Source organism: Typopeltis vanoorti, chromosome 4 (assembly GCF_054136105.1).
Source record: "Typopeltis vanoorti isolate ZY-2024b chromosome 4, IOZ_Tvanoo_1.0, whole genome shotgun sequence".
Taxonomy (NCBI): Eukaryota; Metazoa; Arthropoda; class Arachnida; order Uropygi; family Thelyphonidae; genus Typopeltis; species Typopeltis vanoorti.
In genome coordinates, this window is record NC_143552.1 from 72,171,162 (window position 1) to 72,190,545 (window position 19,384).

At 34.2% G+C, this 19,384-nt stretch overlaps 1 protein-coding gene across 1 annotated transcript in view; it reads right to left on the reverse strand.

The window, feature by feature from the left end:
* Positions 1-19,384, reverse strand: part of LOC150107402 (mitochondrial coenzyme A diphosphatase NUDT8-like) — a 104,883-nt gene that overhangs the window by 16,958 nt on the left and 68,541 nt on the right. The window lies entirely within an intron of this gene.

The window sequence follows — 19,384 nt, forward strand, 5'->3', positions numbered from 1 at the left end:
CAAGGTATCTTCCTGATGATTCAAAAAATGGTTTGCCAAAGGTGGAGACAGAGGGCTACCCATGGCAAGTGCCTTCAACCTGTCTATAGATCATGTTTCTCCAGCTGAAATATCTCGATTGCATAACAAATTCAAAAATCTTCACATCAGCAGGGAAATCAACATATAGTAAACTAATAGTGTCAGATAACAGAATGTTAGTAAAAAAGGAAAACAATGTCAAAGCTGACTAACAAATCCGATTCGGATTGCCTTTTTACAAAAAATGTCACAATATGAAAGTTATTCCTAACTTGCTAGATTTAGAGAGAATTTATTCAGTTGCTTGGAACTCACGTAATTGATATTTGTGCAAGGTTTTCCTTGATATGAAACCAACTTCAAGTGGCTAAAAAAAAGATTTTGCATCTAATATTTAGCCACTCGAAGTCTGTAGGAATGTCTTCCATAAGAGCAGGCTGAAAGAAGAATTTCAGTTACTCTGGATGATGAATTACTGGATATTGCTCTATTTGTTTCTAAACAATCTTCAGCCTGCTCTTAGGGAAGACATTCCTACAGACTGAATGCAAAAATATGAATCACTATACCATAAGCAAAAATTTACTTCTGACAACACTGCTACTTATAAATAGGTTGTTAATATTTCTGGATGCCCATTGTCTGATGCTGAGACTACTATGTTCGCTAAAGGCCATAATTTTGCTTTGGTACCTAAATCCGTTCCATATGTTCATTTTTTGCATAACATCGAATGCAATCTGTTGGGACTTTCAAGCACAGATGCTTGAAAGTTCCAACACATTGAATGCTAATAAATTACCTTTCTTTTAGTATTACACGGTGATTAGCATTCATTTTAGAAATTATGGACTTTACAACTGTGTTATAAATAACTATTTTAATTTCCTGATGTTTCGACCTTCATATTAAGGTCATTATCTAGAGTATACACAAATATACAAAGACAAGCTGAGTTACATTTCACACAGTATGCTAAAGAGACAATGATTTGATCAACGGTATTCTACTGGCATGACCTCTAGTGAAAATATAATATATATATATATTAAAAAATAAAATAGGGTGCTTAAGGGTCAAAGCTGTATAACTGAGAGGAGACCTCAACATAGCTTTTAAAGGAATGTGGAGAACCGACCAGGGCTTCTGACCTAATGTCCAATCCTCACCTTCATCATCAGGAATTTGATGATGATGATGAAAAATAAAATAAAATACAAATAAAATAAAAATTAATTAGAAACTACATCAAAGCTATATTCTATTTAATATAACATCAGAGAAATATTCTTCATACAGATAGTTTTCTTACAGTAACAATGAAGCCCTAATTTAACATGACAATTGTTATATTAGATTTAAGATTCAGGATTATCTACGGTTCTGTTTATAGTTAACTCGTAGGGAGAAAGGTTCCGTGGGTAGAATATGTGCCTTCCATATGCTTGGGATTTTTAGACCATCATTATTGTTAAGATTAAGGTGGTTGATAAGAATCTCACAGGGTTCCTTGAATTTACATTCATACCATGTTTTGGTGTGATGTAAACAACTGGTGCTTTTCCCCTCAATTCTATGTAAAGTGTTCAGGGCATGACCAGAAAGGCAAGCTTCACCATAGTTATCATATTTAATGTGTCATTTATGTTCCTTTTGTCTGATATTGTGTGTCCTATTTCCCCTATATATGGTAGATTACAGGTGCAATAAATACGGTATACTTCAGGGTGGGCCATTGGAGGGAGTGGGTCTTTAGATGAGTTGACTAAGTTTTTTAATTTTGCAGAAGGTTTAAAGGTAGCTTTAAGGTTGTGTTTCTGTAGTTCTGTTTATTTTATCTGATGTCCCTTGTATGGAATGGTAATGGTTTTATTGTAGTCTAGTTTATCTTGTTTTTTAGTGAGGTCTTGCAGAGAATTTTGTTGATAGTGTTTTGGCTAACCATTTTTAGGAAAGTATTGCTGATAACTTTAAATTTTAAGCGTTTGTTCATTGGAGCAAATCAATCTTCAAAGCCCTGATTTTTTAGAGTATTAATGACACCTAGTTTTTGTGTTGGGTGGTGGTTAGAGTTTATGTGTATATATTGGCCAACATGTGTTGGTTTCCGGTAAAGAGTGAAGGAAAGACTGCCAAAAGGAAGATGTGTGACAAGTGTATCTAGAAAGGGAAGTGTGTTCTGCTTTTCAATCTCAATTGTGAACTGTATGCATTTGTGTTGTTTGTTTAGCTGGCTGAGGAAAGTGTCTGGTGGCCATGGGACCAGATAGCGAAAACATTGTCAACGTATCTAAGTCAGACTTTGGGTTTTAAAGGAGAGAAATCTTGAGCACATTGCTCAAAATATTCCATATAAAAGTTAGCAGTGAAAACATCATCAACGTATAATCTGGACTTTGGGTTTTAAAGGAGAGGAATCTAGAGCACATTGCTCAAAATATTACATATAAAAGTTAGCAGTGTGTGGGGGGGATAATGATGAGACCATCGCTGTGCCTTCTTTTTGTAGATAGACAGCATTTTGCCACACAAAATAATTTCTTTCAAAATAAATGAAACATGTAATGAAATGAAATAAACAAAATAAATGCTTTCTACTTACAAAAAAAGAAGGGGCACAGCCATGGGCTCACCATTATCCCCCCCCCCCACTGCTAACATTTATATGGAACATTTTGAGCAATGTGCTCTAGATTCCTCTCCTTTAAAACAAAAAGTCCAGATTAGATACGTTGATGATGTTTTCACTATCTGGCCCCATGGCTGCCAGACAATTAAACACTTTCCTCAGCCATCTAAACAAACAACACAAACAGTTCACAATTGAGATTGAAACTTCTTCTAGATACACTTGTCACACGTCTTCCTTCTGGCAGTCTTTCCTTCACTGTTTACTGGAAACCAACACATACTGACCAATATATACACATGAACTCCTACCACCACCCAACACAAAAAACTAGGTGTCATTAATACTCTAAATAACAGGACTTTGAAGATTTGCTCCAATGAACAAGCGCTTAAAGACGAATTTAAAGTTATCAGCAATACTTTTCTAAAAAATAGTTACAGCAAAACACTATCAACAAAATTCTTTACAAGACCTCACTGAAAAACAAGATAAACTAGACTACAATAAAACTATAACCATTCCATACATTAAAGAGACATCAGATAAAATAAACAGAATACTACAGAAACACAACTTTAAAGCCACCTTTAAACCTTCTGCAAAATTAAAAAGCTTAGTCAACTCATCCAAAGACCCACCCTGGAGTATACCATATTTATTGCACCTGTAATCCACCATATACAGGGGAAACAGGACACACAATTCCTATCAGACAAAAGGAATATAAACGACACATTAAATATAATAACTATGGTGAAGCTTTCCTTTTCTGGTATTGCCCTGAACACTTTACATAGAATTGAGTGGAAAAGCACCAGTTGTTTATATCACACCAAAACATGGTATGAACGTAAATTCAGGGAACCCTGTGAGATTCTTATCAACCACCCTAATCTTAACAATAATGAGGGTCTAAAAATCCCAAGCATATGGAAGACACATATTCTACCCATGGAACCTTTCTCCCTAAAAGTTAACTATAAACAGGACTGTAGATAATCCAGAATCTTAAATCTAATATAACAATTGTCATGCTAAATTAGAAAACTATCTATATGAAGAATATTTCTCTGATGTTATCTTAAATAGAATATAGCTTTGATGTAGTTTCTAATTAATTAATTTTTATTTTATTTTTTAATATATATATTATATTTTCACTAGAGGTCATGTCAGTAGAATAACCGTTGATCAAATCATTGTCTCTTTAGGATACTGTGTGAAATGTAACTCAGCTTGTCTTTGTATATACTCCAGATGATGACCTTAATATGAAGGTCAAAACATCAGGAAATTAAATTAGTTATTTATAACACAGTTGTAAAGTCCATAATTTCTAAAATGAATGCTAATAAACTACGATTTGAAGTTGCTGGTTTTTCTTTAAAAACAAATTACCTCCATGTAATTTATCTAGTACTGAAATCCATGTGCTGTTTTCATTAAGACAAAAAGAACCATATATCTATTTCGAAAGCAGGTAAATGAAAAGCCGTAATGGTAATGTATAAGGCCCACTATGAAAGGAAGATAGACTGCCTTCTACAGCATACCTCCACCTATCAAGAAATTAGTCATATGAGGAGTGGCTGGAAAGTTCTGATAAACACCTAGAACAAACATGATAGTAAACAACTGATATAACCACAAGAAAGAACCTACAGGTGACCCTCGTATAACGCAGATGTTAGGTTCAATTGAAATGCCACGTTATATAAATCGCATTCTGCGAGACTCAGATCACATAAAAAAGTAGGGGTAGGTTCCGAAATCTTTTTTTTTTTTAAATTATATAAAAACAATGACATATCCAACAAAATATATTTTTATTTAATTGGTAATTCATGTAGGTTATGAAAATATATAAATTATGAAACAAATACATAGTATAAAATTATAAAAAATTACAACTTATACATTAACTTCATTGCACATAATGCATAAATGTTTTAGGCAAAATAAAATAAAGTGCAGAATTTAATCTTTCATAGCACGAGGATTTGAGGATTGGTTAATAAACACTGGTTTTGTCATGTAATCACCTGATGCATTACTACAAAACAGTAGAGTAATTCTATATTTAGAAACTTTGAATCCAGGAGCTGATCTTTCATTTTTCAAAATATAGATGCGTTTTTGCATTTCTTCCAATATAACCTGGATTCATCCACATTGAACACCTGGTCTGCATCATAATATTTATAAACTGTGAGAGCTTTTTTGTTTAATAAGATTTCCACCCAAAGGAATTTTCTTTTGAGTGCAATCTTCTATCCATATCATTAGAGATTTCTGCATTTTTCCAATTAGAATATCACGTACACGAGCAACGTGTTTTGCACTTACCATTGACCCAGCAATAAACACTTTCTCGGATTTTATGTCCATTCGGTTTGCTTTTTCGAATTGTAGATTAATTTAAATTCAGTGTCCTTGCAACAACAACTGTTTTTCTCCATTTTTCAACCGATCCAAGATTTTAATGTTTTCTTCAAGAGAAATTAATTTTCTTTTCAATGTTGGTTTTTCGCTTTTGTTGCAGTTTGTGGCCATTACTATAAAAATATTTTTTTCCATAAAAAAATCATTAGCTATTAATTGTGTATGTAACTCAACAGAAAATAAAGTGCTCAGCTTAAGATTAACACACTTATGATTTTTAATGCGCTTTCCTGGCAGAAAACGAAGACAATTTTCAACAATAAACACTTTATACGGTAAACAGTTGACGTACATGTGTACTAAAGGGTATTTCCCCAAACATAAATTCGCTACTTATAACTACATGCACAATATGGGCAGACTCAAATTTAACGAAGATAAAATTTGATTTTCAAGTCGCACAGTGAAAAATATATAAAGGGTTACTACAATTTGTATACAGCGTTTTTATTGAAACCACATTGTATAAGTACCACGTTATACGAGAGTTACCTGTACAAGGATATAAGAACATAAGTTACCTTCATAACTCTGCTACTAGTATGTTCTTTCTTGTGGTTATATATCAGTTGCTTTGATATCATTTTTGTTCCAGGTGTTTATCAGAACTTTCCAGGCCTCCCCTTTATAACCCTGTTTATGGCCAAATGACCTTCTCCTTCACAACTCATCAGAACTCTCTGCTCATTCTACCAACCCAATCTCCCCACCATTCAGAACATAAAAAATCCACTGCCATTCCCTACATCCTGAGCAACACAGAAAAAAACTGATATGTTCTAAAAAGGTATGATGTACAGACCTCTCTGCTGTACCAAATATAACCTATCCTTATCTGCACACCAAAAGATCCTTTCCAACATCTAGACCATCATTGGGTCTAGAGCAGTGATCTCCAAAGTGGGGCACACGTACCCCACTGGTTGATACGTGGGGATACATCAAAAAAAAGTTTTATATTGATAGGAAAAAAATTAAGTAATTAATTAAAGATAAAGAATATTACTTTCTTTCATCAATCAATTAAACATATATCTAATATAGACAAAGACGTTATAAAGATCCTGTAAACTTAAATTTGTGAGTAGCGCACATTGGATGACTTTGCACACATAATTGTCTGTGGCAAAGCTGTCATGTTTTTTAAAACTAGGGAGTAAATCTCTTACTTCTTATCATTGCCATTGTTTGTAGAGCATCCTAGTGTTGACAAGCCCAACTAGAGAAGGAAAATTGCTTAGTTATCCTGGTATCTACAGATGACACCACAGTTGTATTAATTATTAGACTTTTAGTAGTAAGTTTAATGATTTTTTAGTATATATTGTTTCTGTGCAATTCCAATGCCTTTTTGTGCTTACTTTTACGTTTACACTAGAAATAGTGAATTAATATTATCAAAATTGCTTACATTTTTTAAAAGTGTTTGATATTATCAATAGTAAATGAATTATATTTAAATTTTACAAATTATTTTCTGGTATCATTTATCATTTTCTGCAATGACAGGTATTAAAACCAAATATCGAAATAAATTAAACTTGGAACCAGACCTTCGTATCGTAGTATTATCAGAAGCCATCAAACCAGAATTTCAACAAATTATGAAAGAAATGCAAGGCCATTGTTCACATTAAATACTGTAATAAATATGTTTGTGAGCTTTTAATAATAAAAATAATGTGTAAAAATATCTAGCTTTTTTATTATATGATGATACAAGGCATATTTCCTCTTTATAATGCTTATTACAATAAATTTTTGCTCAATCAATTGGGGGTACGCGCTATTTATTTTTTCTGTCTTGGGGGTAAGTGATCAGAAAAGTTTGGAGACCACTGGTCTAGAGTATCTCTTGTTCTTGCAAATTTTCATACTCTGAACAGTCTCTTTGATGACTTCTGTGTAGCACTTTTTGTTTTCTTACACTCGATCCTGTGTATCAAGGCATGGTCTGCTAGACCAACTTGCCATAACGATAGTGCAGAATGTATTTTTATGTTCACCAAGGCAGATGTCAACAGTTCTTCCTGTCTGTCTGTCTATAGTAAGCTTGATTGCAAGAACAAGGTACTTCATACACTCCTGGATGTGATAAAGAAGAGAGTTTGTCCTTAGATGAAAGGATGAGAGCTGACAATTTGACATAGGATTTGAACATGGTGAATAATTGATGTTAATTAAGCACTCTAGATATTTTTTCAGGTGTGCCTGAATGTATGGGATGGTAAAAGTTTTGCTGTAATCTTGTGTGGTAGGCAATGGGGGGAGGATTTCTGGGGAGCATTTAATATTTTTTCTATACTATGGGGATTATAGCCATTGGCTAAGGTGTGATGAGTGAGTGAGTTCAGCAGTAAGAACATTATCATTGGAACAAATAGCTCTAGCTCTGTGAGTTAGTGTTTTTAGGATACCATATTGTTGAGCTGGATAATGGTGTAACTGTTTGTGCAAATATCTCCCTGTATGTGTTGGTTTTCTGTAAACTGAAAAAGATAAGGAACCATATGGAAGCCGTGTGGTTAGTGTATCCAGGAAGAACAGACAGTCATTAGCTTCCTACTCCATTGTGAAGTGGATTTTAGAGTGTTGGCTATTTAAATAAACTAAAATTGTATCCAATGTGTCTGAACCATGTGGCCAAATAGCAAACACATCATCAACATAGCATAGCCAAAGCTAGCTTTTCCCAGTGTGTTATATGTAGAAATTGGCTAAAGGGGGATAGAGAGTTCATTGCTGTCCCATCTAGTTGTTTGTATATCTTTCCTTTCCATGCAAAATAACCTGAATATACTTTAAATTTAAAAATAGTTCATATATCAGCGGGAAAATGTGACTTTAGTAAATCAAGGATTTTAATTAACGGTACATTTGTAAATAGTGAAGTGATATCAAAGCTGATCATTACATCTGAACTTTTTTATGATACGGTTTTCTAAAATACTTTTTAGGTGAACAGAATTTTTAACAAAGGAGGGAGAATTATTTATGAGGGTGGCTAGTAATTTGGCTAAATTATTTTTGGAATCAATCTTCTGATAGTAGTGGGATCCTTATAATTTGATATATTCACTGGTCTCATAAAAGTATATGCATTTTGCCTTCATATTCAGCTAAATTCATCACTACAGTTGCATTACCTTTGTCTGCTTTAGTTATATCGACGTGGTTATTAGTGTGTAGCTCTTTTAAAGCACTGATTTCCTTTTGTGGGGTGTTCTTTTTTGGGAAGCTCAGAATGGATTAGGATGTTGGCCACATTCAAGTGAATGTTATTGGATGTTGATGGAGGTAGGTTGTATATTCCCCATTCAACGGAAGCCATTATTTTGGCTTTTGGAACTTGTGTGGAACTTATGTGGTAATGGCAAAATTATGTCCTCGACTTAATGCACTAACAGCTTCATCTGTTAGGGCTACTGATGATAAATTCACAACAATGTGATCCTGTTGACTGCAGTCATTTCGTAGCACTATAATGCTGGAGGATTTCAACTTTATTAGCTGCTGTGTTGGAGATACTGTCAATGTTATCCCACAGTTCGTCGCATAGAGTTTTGATAGTTGCAGTTATTTTTGAGAGCTCCATATGAGTAGCATTAATCTGTTCACGTAACAGTGCTAAACTCACCCATTTGTAAATACATTGGGCTTTGGTCGAGTGAAACTTGTTTTTTAATTCTGACACAGTTTGGTATTGTATTGGTAACTCGGTACCTCTTTAAGAAGGCTAACCTGTTTAGCTGCAGCACCAATTTTAACTTCCACTTAGCATAATGTTGTGTCTTGCGTATGATATTGTCTCCATGAAGAATTCTCAAACGCATAGAAAGTCTTATGTGTTTGCAGTATATGTTAATTTATTTTCATGGTATTGAACAACACAGAATGATAAAAAAATAATTACTATTTATTAACTTATTTGCTGATATTTCATCCAGGAGTTTATAAAATACCCTTACTATGAACAGACACTATTGATATCCAGCACTATCATTATGGCAAGTCAGGTCTAGCAGACCATGCCTCGGATACCCCTTCACACAGGATCAATTGGAGGACAACAAAAGTGCTAAACAGAAGTCATTATAAGTCAGAGAGATTGTTTTTGGAATCAACAGAAGCTTTAAAACATACTCCAAACATCAACAAATATGGCTGTATAAATTTACCAAAATTCTGGGAGACAGTCATTTTAAGATCTGATTAATACTTGTTTTCTCTCTTTTTCCAACATAGGTGGCGCCTAATTAGGACCTTAGTTCCTTGTGTTGTTGTTACAATTGTTTAAACTAGTCCCACTGTTATATCAAATTGTTGTTGTTTTGCATACTGTGACGAACTGTTTTTGTGCTCTGAAGATGCTGGATATAATAATACCAGCAAATAAATTAATAAATAGTCATTATTTTCTTATCATTAATATCATGAAAATAAATGAATGTGATTAAACACGTTGTTTAATCATTTTTATATGCGATGTATTTATCCCATTAAACTCCGTAATGAGTTCAAACCAGCAAGTAAGTCTAAACAGTAGAATTACTGGATCCCATGGAGCAAACCTCCCTTTTATACAGGAGCAGACATAAATCGGTTAGATATTTCTAAAATACATCATAGCATTACATTTGCCAGATCAGAACAAATGTGGCTGTCTCTTTACCAAAAATCTGAGAGACCATTATCTTGAGACCTTTGGCAAGATTAAAACACCACACACAGGAATGTAGGATACTGATCTCACTTTTTAGTTTATGTTTGCCCTTCTGTTAGTGTGCTTGCTTGCACATGCTAAGTTGTATTTTTGTGGCTATGACGATGTCTTGGTGACTGCAGCAAAATATTTGCATAATAATTTATTATGCTAAATAAATTTAGCCTGTCATCCGAAAACATTCAAGTGGGAGATAAATTCCATCACTTTATGTATGACCAGTGCACAAACTTACCGGAGGACTGAAGTGGCTTGAAAAAGTTTCATGTCTCTAGAGAAGGATTCTGGATTATCTAAAAATAAATGGAATTAAATATAAAAAGTAAAAAAAAAAAAGAGAGAAACTCTTAGTCTACCCAAGATATTAATGTAATGTAGATTAATAACCTTTTGTAGATGAGTGCCATATAAAAAAATAATATTAAAAAATAAAAAAAATAAAAAACTGAATCCGTATTGCATATACTAAAATGGCACCAAATTTAAAAACATACTAATCAGTAATATCATTATATAATGTTATTCTGAAATGTAGTTATTTATAGTTCTCATATCACTTTCATTTTTGTATGCTACGAGCAATAGACATTTCATGCAAATCACCTAAACCATCCAGCATAATTTAAAGGTTTTCTCATATTAAAAAAAACAAAAAACAACAGATATGAAACCACAGATATGAGTCCTGAGAAAGATTAGGGGCATGAACAGATAGCATCAATGGCAATATCATATTAAAAATGAGGATATTACGAAAGAACTTGACATTGTCAGCATCCAGGAAAGTGTTAGCAGAGCTAATCTCAGGTGGTATGGTCACTTAAGCAAAATGGGAGAGGAAAGATTAGCAAAATAAGTGTTCTCTGCCAGATTGGCAGGAAAAAGACCCAGAGGAAGACCTAGATATAGGTGGATTGATACAGTAAAAAGTGCCTTAGAAGACAGAAATATAAGACCTGATAATATTGGAGTCTTGACATTTAACAGACTGATTTGGAGGAAAAATTGTAGATAAGAAGTTAGTAATGATGTAAATTTTTCATGTAGTACTATCATATCCTGTACACCCCCTGAGGGTATATATCAGGAATTTGATGATGATGATGAAAAACAGCAGAAACAAGAATTTAATTTCTTGTCAGCAGAATACTCATAGATGTACCACAACTATTTCATAATTGAGAACACAAACTTTATTGTAATTTTATAAAAGTTTCAGAGAAAATTCTTAATATATTATTTCATGGATATCTCAGGGATGCCAAAAGATTATTATTATGAGACACTTCTAAGGACTCACTGCAAGAGGGCCCTTTACCCCCACTATTTCATCCTCCAACTAAACCAAACTTACCACCTTCACTACTCAATCCTACAACTACACACACAGCAATACTATTACCATCAATGCCATTTATAACCCATTACAACTAACAACAATGGTATGTTTTGTCTGTAAATTGCATGTTCTCATGGCCAATTTGTCTGTATGCAGGTTGAAAAATTAAAGTTTCTGGGAGAATAAACCCTGCTAGCTCCCATATGTGATCATCTAACTCACCTTTATCACAGATCACAAAATCTCACCATCATTAGATCACCATAAAAATTGTAAAAAATGTACAAAATCGTTTTCTTGTACTATTTTGATTTATTTTTTTAAAAATAAAACTTCTGAATTACTCAGTCTTACTCTGTAATGACTGTGCAGCACTGGGAAACTGAAAGGATTAAAGTTCAATCTGTCTGTTTTAAATAATAGTGATAACTATTATAAAATACAGACTGTCTTCTTTGCAGCATCCTGGATAAACTTAGACATGGTATGTAATTCTATTTTGCTTACTTGATGTCATTTTCAAAACTGTTAAGACTGACTGTATGTATAACTACTACTGCTCTAGTTCTAGGGATTCAGAGCTTTTGATTCTTGAATGGATCCAATAATTTTGGACCAGATAAAATAGTAATCTTTGTTCTCTGTTGCATTTTTAAACATATCAATGAAATACCAATGGCTAAAGACTGATTAGTTGTTTAGTATTACAGTACGGTGACTACAGCCACACGACATGTTTCCCCAGCTTTTAAATTAAGTTTGCTGGATGAAAGGAGAAAGGACCTAAGTTTCCAGAGAGGGATCCTGCCACCTCTGTATAAAATAAAGTTATTTTCAGAGACTATCCCTACTTTATCAAAACTACCAGTTCTCAGTCACTAGATATTTGTAAACATTTACGATTGTCTGAAATTAGACAGTGCTCTTTTATAACCGAAATCATTGATATTTATTAGACTATGCTATTATCCAATCAACCAATTATCTCTCCTTGTCTTCCTTAATTTAAATAGGCAACTCATTATGCAACAGTGTCAAATGTTACCAAAACACAGAAATATTACAGTATCAAGGTGTAATTCCAATTCTCAGAGTGGTGTTGTAATTCAGAAGCTGGAAACAGGATCATGGTGCTAAACTAGTATTATGAATGAGTTGTTCTCACATTACTCATGTGTTACTACCTATCTGCAATGACTCAGTCATGTTTGAGCACGGTCTTTGTCTACTTAAGTGGATAAAAATAAATAAATAAAATAAAACTGGATTTTTAAGAGCCATTAATATCTACATAAGAGGAACACACATCAGCTAATTTTACAAATATAGCTGCTTCTTCAGAGAGCAGAATCAAACAAGGATTACGAATCAGAGCATATCTCTAAACCATAAGAATGGTAATTAGAACAAAATACAGGTAATGCTGTTACAAGTTTTTCAGAATTGTTTTGCAGTGACTGTTGAAAAAGTTGAAATCATGTACGCTATGATATCTTATCAATGACCTCCAGACATCTTTATAGTTTCAGAAACATTTAGCTAGCTGTAGCTGTGTTATGCACGAGGCCTCCTCATACTGCTTATGTTACTACACATTTGCAATGACTCAGTCATATTTTCACATTGCTTCTGTCTACTTGTGTTTAGTGCTGTTTTGCATATTATAACCATAAAGATAAACCATTAGAATGGTAATTAGAACAAAGCAAAAGTAATGCTGTCACAAGTTTTTCAGAATTGTTTTGAAGTGACTGTTGATAAATTTGAAATATTTATGCTATGATATCTTATTAATGACTTCCAGACATCATTTTTATAGTTTCAGAAACATTTAGCTAGCTGTAGCTGTGCTATGTAAGAGGCCTCCTCATACTGCTCCCATGTTTTCACATTGCTTTTGTCTACTTGTGTTTAGTGCTTTTTTGCATCATATTTTAATTTATCAACTTTGGAGGAGTAATGTGTGTGTGTATATGAATTAAGTTTTGCGTGAAACTTAGTGAACAGGTGTGGAGACACAAAATACTTATAATAGCATTCAGCAATGAATTTTTATATCAGGAAACACTGTTTTCATGGGTTCAAGGTTTCAGCTAAGGTATTAAAGACATTCTATGATCTAACTTTTTCAAGTTACTTCAGGCTTCCAATAAGCAGGGCCATGGTCTCACACCAGACCATGAAATTAATCTTCCGCTTAAAGACAATCACAAACATCCAAACTCATTTGAATCCATGCCCTGTTGGAGAGCGGATATGTTAACGACTTAGCCAACCAGGAACAAACATGAATGCCACCTTCTTTTCAGTGTTCTGTATCTGCTAGGTGTGGTTTCTTTTTCTACATGAATGAACTGCTGCCTGTTGGTTGGAGAGCAGGTACTTTTAATCACTTGGCTAATCAGTCTGCCAAACATGCAACAAAAACTGAATATAAAAGAGCACTGAATGAAATGAGAAGCCGATCATCTATAAACTTAACTACTATCTTCTGTACTTGGGCCACATATGGAAGAGTGATGCACAGTATAGCCTCTTCGAGCCAAGTCAACAACTACACCTTCACATGGTGTCCAGCTTTTTTAACATGAATTCCAATTGGTGATTGATGAATTTCATCATTAGATGAAATGCAACCCTTGTACTTATTAAAGATCATAAATGTCCATTTCCATCTCCTGGGTTTCTATATCCAACCCCCTCATTTCTTATATGCAGATGAAGGAGACAGCCTATAAGGGCATGTAAAAAACCTTGCAGGAACTCTGAACCTCCCTTATTCCTTCTATTTCCATAGCATTTGACAAGTTATTACTAATTTTCACACCAAATATATTACATCTGTTATTCAATTCAGTTAAGAAATCCAGCTGACTTGTACTGGATTTATTTAAAAGTACAGGAATACCTTGATTATCGCAATTCTCAATTTATTGCGGTTTATAATTTGATACCAAAATTCCAATTATAGCGCTCCAAATTCAAATTATCACGGCCATGAAATGTAGCCCACTACATATGCAACCAGTTCAAGTCGCCACTCTCCAGGTATCGCTCTCTTGTAGCGCTTTGTTTTTATCCGACGGCGCCTTCTCACCACTTATCAGTAACTATCCGCCCTTGCCTGAAGTACATGTGGATATTTATTTCTCTTGTTATTTATCCCTACAATGAATGCTAAAAGAAATAAGGATGATTTCAAGTCTATAGCTTTCAAGAAGAAACGTAGAGTGATCAGCTTAGAAGATAAGTTGCATATGATAAATAAGTATGAAGCAGGCATAACCAAAGCCAAAATTACAAGAGAGTATGGTCTAAATGAATCAACTGTTCGCCATATTTTAGACCACGCTGCAAACTATAAGCAACTAAGACAAAGTGCATTGACCTCGTCTGTGTCCCAAACTACGAGAAACAGAAGCCATCTTATGATTGAAATGGAAACGCTATTGTTAGTGTGTGGATAAAAGATTGTAACCAAAAGAGAATTCCTCTTAGTCAAATGACTATAAAAACAAAAGCATTGAATTTGTTTGAAACTTTAAAAAGAAAACAATTAGAAAGCGAAAATGATTCACCATCAGTAGTGGAAGAAACTTTCTCTGCAAGTTCAGGGTGGTTTGATCGGTTCAAAAAGTGATTGAGCATTCACAGTGTTCGTGTACAAGGTGAAATTGTAAGCACCGATGAAAAAGCAGCAGCTAGTTTTCCTGGTGAATTGCAACAGATCATTGAAGAAGGAAATTATACCGATGATCAGATATTTAATGCTGACAAAACAGGCTTATTATGGAAAAAAAAATGCCTACTAAAACATTTTTAGCAAAAAATGAAAAATCACAGCCTAGCTACAAGGTTTCGAAGGAGCATGTAACACTTTTACTATGTGGCAATGCTTCTGGAGATTACAAGATGAAGCCTCTCTTTATTTATCGTTCACAAAATCTTCGCCCGCTTAGAAGTTTGAAATTTCCATAAACAGGCTTATTATGGAAAAAAATGCCCATTAAAACATTTTTAGCAAAAAATGAAAAATCACAGCCTGGCTACAAGGTTTCAAAGGAGCGTGTAAAACTTTTATTATGTGGCAATGCTTCTGGAGATTACAAGATGAAGCCTCTCTTTATCGTTCACAAAATCCTCGCCCACTTAGAAGTTTAGATAAAAATTTTCTCCCTGTTCATTGGAGATTCAACAGAAAAGCTTGGATGACGAAAACTATTTTTGAGGATTGGTTTAAAAACTGTTTTTGTCCTGAAGCTGAAAGGTACTGCAAGTCATCAAATCTTGATTTTAAAATCTTGTTGATATTAGATAATGCACCTAGTCATCCAACAGCACTGAATGATTTGTGTGAAAATGTAAAAGTTATTTATTTACCACCTAATACCACTTCCATCATCCAGCCAATGGATCAAGGTGTAATCGCATCCTTGAAGGCATATTACCTACAAAGAACTTTTTCACAAGCAATAGAAAAGACTACAGGAGATGAAGCTATGACTTTGACAGAATTCTGGAAGGCATTCAATGTCAAGGAAGCATGGTGAAGTAACATCTAGCAACCTGAGAGCGGCGTGGCAAAAGATTATTCCTCATTGTGCAAATGATTTTAAAGGATTTGAACATGAAGTAACCCGTGTTATCAATGACATAACTGAGCTTGGCTTCGATCTAGGACTAAAAGAAATTGAAAAAGGTGATGTTCAGGACCTGCTTCAGTCATATGATAAGGAGCTGGATGATGAAGACCTAATTAACCTTGAGAGAGAACATGCTTACGATGCTCAAATCGATGATAATGACGAACAAATTGACTTGGCACCGAAGAAATTTACCCTAAAAGAAATGGACAAAATGTTTAGAATTGCTGAAAATTTTAAAGAAAAAATCTTGAACGGCGATCCTAATCTCGAGCGATCACTGAAAGTTCGTCGGGAAATTGAAAATTCCATCCATTGCTACCGAGTTTTATACGAAGAAAAAAGAAAGAAAAAATTCCGCCAGACAACTCTACACCAATTTTTATCCAAGAAAGAATAATTGTATGTACTTCTTATATATAAATAAAGATTAAAGAATAATCTTGTTTTTCTTAATGAACCTTCATATTTTTTACTTAACACGTTTAACACATTTCTTTTTTACTCGATATATAAAATTTCATTAATAGATTTGAAAAATCCTTGGCATTGATCACCCATTTTACATGCATTATTTATCCCGATCATCGCAGATTTGATTATTGCGGTATTTTTCGTGGCAACAATAACCGCGATAATCGAGGTATTCCTGTATAACACAATTTGCATAAAGTGAAGTGGCGAGATTAACATCTCCAATTTTGATATCAAACTTAACGCTGCTTTCTTTCATAATGTGACCCACAGAGATGAATAACAGTAGATATAGCATGTATCCATACCTCGCAACTGATTTTACAACAAATTATCTTACTGAACTTCCTTCAGTTCTAATTGCTGATTTGCAGCTCAAATACAGACTTCGTATTGTTCAATATCATGTACAATTTACGTCACATAATTGAAGTTTTTCAAACAACTTTTCTTTTGGCAGTTATCATATCTGTTTTCCAGATTATACAAAACTTAAATATAGATCCTTGTTATATTCCCATTAATTTTCACCTATCTGTCCCAAAGTGAAAATTAGAGCAAGTTCCCTTTCCACAATTTTTCTTAGCCTTTTCTCAAGTCTGATTGCATAAATCTTACTAGGAATGCTCAGTAGGAAAATTCCTTTATAATTTTCATATTTGGTTTTATTTCCATTTTTACAGATGGATGACAGCTCTAGGCTTATAATCTGAATTTGACTTTCTGAATTATGCAGTGCAGTCACTATAAGACCTGTATGCCACCATATCTGAGGATTTCTGATCAAATATCATCTACTCAGCTGCCTTTCCACATTAAACTTTTTGATGGCTCTTTCTTCCTCAAGTATTGATATCAAGTATTACTCCTGATTATTTTTTACCAATGCAATATTTTAAAGTAATTACTCCAGACACCTAGAATATTTTTATCATCTGATTCCTATTAGAATACGCTTTCTTTTATTTCTAAGCTTTTTTTATTTGTTTATTAAAAAAAAACCTCCAGAACATTTTATCACTTTTCTGATATTTATATTCTTACCAAAGTCTTCCTAGAAATTTGGTTTCATTTTTCACACTGCTTTGCTTTCTTATATTTTTCTCTATATTTTCTCAGGGTACATTCTGACATACATACTTGCCAGGAACTTTCCATGATTGCTTGTAAGTTCCTAAGTCCACCATAAAGTTTTAATTTTTCTATTCTCAGACAACTTCTTTGCCATTTGGCTCTCAGCTGAATCAGTCAATGTTTTCTTCAGTTTACCACTAAGTTCCAAGGTTTATTAGTTCTTGTTTCCAACCCCATTTTTTTCTTGAATAATATTTGTATGCTTGAATTCTGAAAGTTGTTTGACTGTGATTATTTTTAAAACTTTTGCACATTTTCTTTTCAATATGAAATTCATTTTATTCTGCTCAAAACTAACTCAAAATGAAACTTTGGACAGTACAATGGTGCCAAACAGGACAACCACCTTGATTTCTATTCCCCCATCTTTTTTTTTTTTTTTGGCTAATTAGTTTTGTTGTTCTGATTCAAATACCAACTTATTTCAACTGAGTAACTGAAATAATTCATGCTGAAATGAGTACCATGTTGTACTATCATTTTACATTGTGGTTTATTATTATTATATTTATTAAGATAGACCCCAGGGAGTCAGAGACTCATCAAGGGAGGCCACATACTACACACACCAGCTATCATACTTATTCTTGAATTCATTCACTGCTTGCACTCACAACAACATCCAATGGCAATCCATTCCAATCACGCACCACCCTCTGAGAGAAAAATCTAGCCCTCACACCCTTCTTGGCGGCCTTCATTCTCAGCTTCCAAGGATGCCCTCTCGTCCTTTCCCCACCCTCCATAAATCGAAAAATTCCATCAATTGAAATCCTGTATGATCCCTTTCAAAAGTTTGTAAGTCTCAATCATATCACCATCTCTTTCTTCCTCCTGTTTGCTAGTGTCTGCAGTCTACAAATTCTCAATCTGTCTTCATAATCAGTATTCCACAATCCTGATATCATTTTTAACACTTTCCTTTGTACTCTCTCTCCGATATATATCAGAATTGCTCTTTTTGCACTCATCTTTTCTATTTGGTGATGCATTTCTTCATCACCAGCAACCGATCCACCAGGTCTGTAACAACACTCCATTATGTAATTTGTCTTGTTAGATTCCACCTCACACCAGATGGCTTCAAACTCGCTGCCACATGAAATATTGTTAGTAGTAGTATTACTACATTCATAGGTTCTCAACTCTAACTGCATTTAAGTCATCCAATATCATTAGCATGCCCCCTCCTCTCCTATCCACGCTATTCTTCCTAAAAATACTGTACCCATGACACTCTGATTCTGATAGCCAGGTCTCACTAATTCCTACAATCTGAGGCCGCAACATATTGACTAAGGCAACAAACTCTACCCCTTTGTTTCTCATACTCCTAGCATTCGTGTACAGATATAATAATCTACATGCATGTTTTTTGTATACTCTTGTTTGCAGTCTGCCTTACACAGTTGGACAACTTGCAGATCTCTATTCTTCTCTAATGCCTTACACATGTAGACATCTTTGCACATATGATGGGTCTGAACCGGACGAACACAAGCCCAAAATCGTTCTCGCCTCGTCAACATTTCCATGACAAAGCCCATTCCCATCATTAACACAGTCGCTCTTACACTCGCATTCACACCATTCCTCCCTTTATAATTTACTTTCCCCTGACTCTCGGTGTTAGGTCTCATACCAGTTATTAGTTTTTACAGACTCCTGATACCAAATACATTCAGGTGTAGCCAATAAGAATACAATTTGTTCAGCTAAATCCCAAATTGCAAGCCCACCCTCATTTGTTCAGAATATGGGTAGATACCTAACAGGATGCACCATGAGAAGGTGAAGATTCGACATTAGGTGAAAAGCCTCGGTCAGTTCTCTGCATTCCTTAAAAGGCTATGTGGAAGTATCCTCCTAGTTATATAGCTCTGACCCTTAAGCATCCCTTATCCATGATTGAATGGTGTGCTTTCATCTCCCCATTCCATTCTGAACCAGAAATCAATATCAAAAGCCTTGATTTT